General features: G+C 35.6%; 1 protein-coding gene across 3 annotated transcripts in view; it reads left to right on the top strand.

Annotated features, from left to right (window-relative positions):
* PIK3C2G (phosphatidylinositol-4-phosphate 3-kinase catalytic subunit type 2 gamma) overlaps positions 1-4,623 on the top strand; it is a 324,948-nt gene that overhangs the window by 225,834 nt on the left and 94,491 nt on the right. The window lies entirely within an intron of this gene.

The raw sequence follows: 4,623 nt of genomic DNA, 5'->3' as shown, positions 1-4,623 counted from the left end.
ATGCATAGCCTCATCAAAAACGCTCCCTAAGAATCATAAAATTACTAGAATGGGGGGGGGGTGTCTGATCTAACTTTCAGTCCTACCCATCCCTTGAGACTGGACCTCATCCACAAAATCTTCTCAGATTATTCTAATACCAACTACTCTCTTCTTCTTTAATTCTACAGAATATGTATTATTTCATGATATGCTTCATTTATTACTGAATTACATACTGTCTAGTATATCACCTAAGTAAATATGCTTGTTGGTTATATCAGTATGTCCCAAGTAAATCAGGGGACTTATTCCCACTTCCCCACTTCCAAAAGTCCAAAAGTATCTGAATGTGAAACAAGTTCTAGTCCCTTAAAATATATTTAAAAGTTTAATTTAACAGAAAATACAATTTAAACATGAAACATTTAAGTGTATAGAAGTCATATAACAATGGCTAACATTTAATACAGTGCTTCTTATATTTCAGGCCTTACTCTAAGTACTTTTTATACAGTAACTTATTTAATCATCATAACAAGTCTATGAGGTAGTATCACTTTTATCTACATTTTTAGATGAGGAAATTGAGACCCCTAACCTGGCTGCTGAATTAAAAATAATAAGGGAGCCTTAAAAATTATGTGCACTTGTTTACTTTTCTGTGTAAATAATACTGTTACCTTAAGCTATGTTCTCTGACATTATATGGATATCAAAACTTAAGGAAAAACTTGAAGTGTAGATGTCAGTGCACATAATTTACCAAAAAAGAAATCAAGTTCATTAATGGATCCAACGTTGGTCTTGGTGCTTCAATGAGTATCATTAACTCAGATATACTTTTGAGAGGCCCTGTATATTTAAATACCTTGTTCTCTTTGTTCTGAAAAGCTAAAAGTGTTTCATGCCACTTTTTATTCAGATACTACTAAGATACAGATAAAAATAAGACAAAAATCCACCTACTCCCACCACCGCCACTAAGCTCACAGATCTGGGTCATGAATGACTAAGCCATCCGAGACACAGCATGTGTGGATGGATACCTTAAGTGCCCTAGTCCTGACCACAGTATTAGAATTAAGAGGCTGCTCCTCTTGACCCCGTTTGAGACTTGAAAGAAAGAAATGGCTTTTCCTGCCTCTCTGAGGGAGTCCTCTATTTATGAACAATACAGGATCTTACTTCACTCTTGGGTATTCACATTCTGGGTTAAGAGCTGATCATAAGCATTTCAGAGGATGCTGTACTCTGCATGGCATTAAAAAATTATATTACAATGAATGGCATTTAGAGAAAAATGAAAATAAAATTGGTTTACTGGACACAAAGGTTTTTCACATCATTGCCAACTCCTCTCTCTGCTTCCCTTACTTTTTTTTACTCCCCTTGCAGCTGAGTTTTGTTGAATAGAGTCAAGAAAGTATCATGACTCAGTCCCTGCAAATTGATATTTTCACGTAATATCTCTGCTGAGCCCACTGCTAGGCAACAAAGGCAGCCATATATAAAAATGCCGTCCAAATGGGTTATTTCAGAATTTTCAGTCTCTCTCACATCTTGGGTTAGCTGTCTTTAGAAACAGAAAACCTATTTCACAGACCCGACTCGGATCATTAAGCATAAATTTCCTGGCCTACCTCCCCTCCCACATGCAGATTATGCTTTTTACTTTACCCATTTCCTCCTCCAGAAATGTGAGGAGAAATTTTCCATGTATTCCCATATATTCCATTTGGCCTGTCAGGCAGATTCTTTGGTTTAGTAAGTATAAGATCCCCTGCTCTTCAGCTAAAGAGAAGAGCAGCTTGAAGACAGCTTGAAGCAAAACAAAACTCCAAACTTCAGAATAACAAATTATTTGCATTAGTGAGGTATTTTGATAGCAAGAACTAGATTCTATCTGGTATCCTTGGAGAAAAGGGTATATGTGGACTCAAACTGTAACCTAACAAATTCCAGAAACCAGTATGGCCTGGCCAGTTTCTAAAGGAAATGAAGACCTTCTCCTCTGCTTATCTCTACCTATCATATTCTGCTTCTTTTTGACTACTGGCTAGTATTCTGTAATATAAATTCCAGAGAGAGACAGTCTAATTTACTTAACTACTTGCCTTTGACCCTACTAGACAGGGTCCTTCATGCCAAGCCATCATGGATTCTGTTGCCCATCCTTATTCTTAACATGGGCCACCCCTTCGCAAAGAACAGCCTGGAGCTGCTTCTCTGAACTTTGAGCTTTAGAAACAACAGTCTTAATTATGAGGGGCCATTGGGAAGAGCAGGCACAATGACTGTCCCAACAAGCACAACTGTGAAGCTGCTGAAAATATTGATAGCATCCAGAAAGAGTGAGTCTGGACTTCACAAAGACAGGAGTCAGAGTCTCTGAGCCACCTAGAGTGTGCAGACACAATGCCAGAAATTCCCAGTTTTCCCTGCATTCCTTCTTGTTTATTTCTCATGGCTATAGGGTGAGACAAGACTCTTTATGCTCAAATGTCTCAAAACATAATTCAATAGCTTTCTGTCTGGTTTCTTTTCAGAATTGAGAAACAGAGTATAGGACAGGAATGCAGATCCCTGGGTTCTTTTATCATTAAAGTTTCTTCATTTTCTTTTAGTACTTTGAAAATTGTCATCTCATGGATTGTTGTAATTCCATAAATATGGGTCAAAGATTTTCTTTGCCTTAGCTTAACCATTGATACCTACAGAAATAAATACTCACAATAAAAAACAAACAAAAAACCAGAACCTAAAGGAACTAACAATCATGATGTCCAACTTTCCTTAAATGAAGAAAGCAGATTCAAAGGGAAAGTTAAAGTAAGTGGCATTTCTCCTTTCGTTGTGATAGTTTCCCATTTTAAAAAATTTCATTATAAGCACTAATCTGAACTAAATTGACTTTTTAAACTATGTTTTTTAAACTGCAGATATGACAGCTTTTTACAATACATCAATAAAATAAGGTAGCTTTTGGAGGGGAGGTGAGGATAGAAGCCTGGAATGTCATTTCACTGGCATAGTACTTATACATAGTAAGACCAGCCCATCAATATTTCCCTAGTTTCTTTATTCCATTTGCTCTGATTTGGCTAAATTTTGTAAAGAGCCTCCATAAGAAAGTGTAGGAATTACTTATTGTATTCAAAGCCATGGAGCCTGGAATTCTTGTTTGTATGTAGTTAGGGGCCTGTGATGACATTTGCCTAAGACTTGCTGACCTTGTAGATGAATTATGAAGACTTGAAACTTCAACTTGGAAAACAGCAAAATCTTTCATTTTTTAAGCCAAGTTCTAAACTATGAAGCAGGAGAAAAAGTGAAATGGAAAGAGAAAAAGATAAGAAACTCTAAAATTGCCTCTTGTTGTAATCCGTAACATCTCTCTTAAAAGGATTTGAAAGAGGATTTCAAAAGAGTTGAGCCTGTGCTTCGCAACGGGAGAGGCCACAACAGTGAGAGGCCCGCGTACTGCAAAAAAAAACAACAACAACAACAAAAAAAGAGTTTACCGCAAGTCAGTTTCCACAGAACCATAAGTCTGTACATGTGTTTTCCTTTGTATCTCGCTATCTGTAGTTTACTACCTTTTGGGCTCATATATATATACATTTTTTTACTTATTTGGTAGTAAGCTTTCTGAAATAATATTTGCATAATATTATTCTATTTCCAATAACTTTTAATATGTTACTTCCTTTGATTCTATCGATAATCCCAGGGAATGCCATGGTCTAGTCATCAACTATGTTTCCTAGATGAAACGGTTGAAAGCTAATTGAATTTCTTGGATCGCCGGCAGAACTGATGAGTTCAAAAGAGAACAAAATTGATTTCTTGCATAATGGGTGCTCTTTCCAGGACCCTAAACAAAATCATATGGGAAAAAAAAGTCCTACATACAAAACTCATAATCTCAGATAATATAGATGTTCTTTAACTGTAGTGTCTTTGGATTAATTGAAAGAAAATAGTAAAAAAAACCTAAATGCTTAAAGTTGTGTTTCCCAAATTAGGGTACCATGCCATCAAAGCTAGAAGGATTAACATGAGATACGCTTTTTTAGTATCTATTTTATTTAAAAGGTTAGAACATGAAGCTTAAATTTTTGTCTTCACACAAATTTACATACATGTTACGTAAATATGCAACCAAATTCATCAAGTGCTCTCTTTTCCTTGAATTTTTTTTAAATAAAAGTGCATAGAGAGGAAATTTTTTTAAAATTGTGTACCAAGACTGCATCAGCAATGATTATTCATTGAATTCATTTAAAATGTTAATTTTTTGGTTAAAAAACATTTTGAGTACTTCTGAATACTTATTGGTCCAATATAAATTTGTAACAAAATAGGAATTATCTTGATAGCATATTTTATTGGTTTAGCTATGAGAAAGTGCTGGTCAGATATATTATAGATTACAAATTCAACACTGAACCATTATTTTTCTTCATGGAATAAAAGAAATTATGACAAACTTGTATTAATTCACTGTTCCCTCTGAATAGTTAAGAATGACTCTCAGAGCTAGACACTCAGTAACTCCAATACAAAAAAGAAAAGGAAAAGTAATGGGGCTTCCCTGGTGGCGCAGTGCTTGAGAGTCCGCCTGCCGATGCAGGAGACGCG

The sequence above is a fragment of the Lipotes vexillifer genome, unplaced genomic scaffold (genome assembly GCF_000442215.2).
Source record: "Lipotes vexillifer unplaced genomic scaffold, Lipotes_vexillifer_v1.1 scaffold559, whole genome shotgun sequence".
NCBI lineage: Eukaryota > Metazoa > Chordata > Mammalia > Artiodactyla > Lipotidae > Lipotes > Lipotes vexillifer.
The sequence above is the reverse complement of the archived record's forward strand: the minus strand, read 5'-3'. Positions and strand labels throughout refer to the sequence as shown.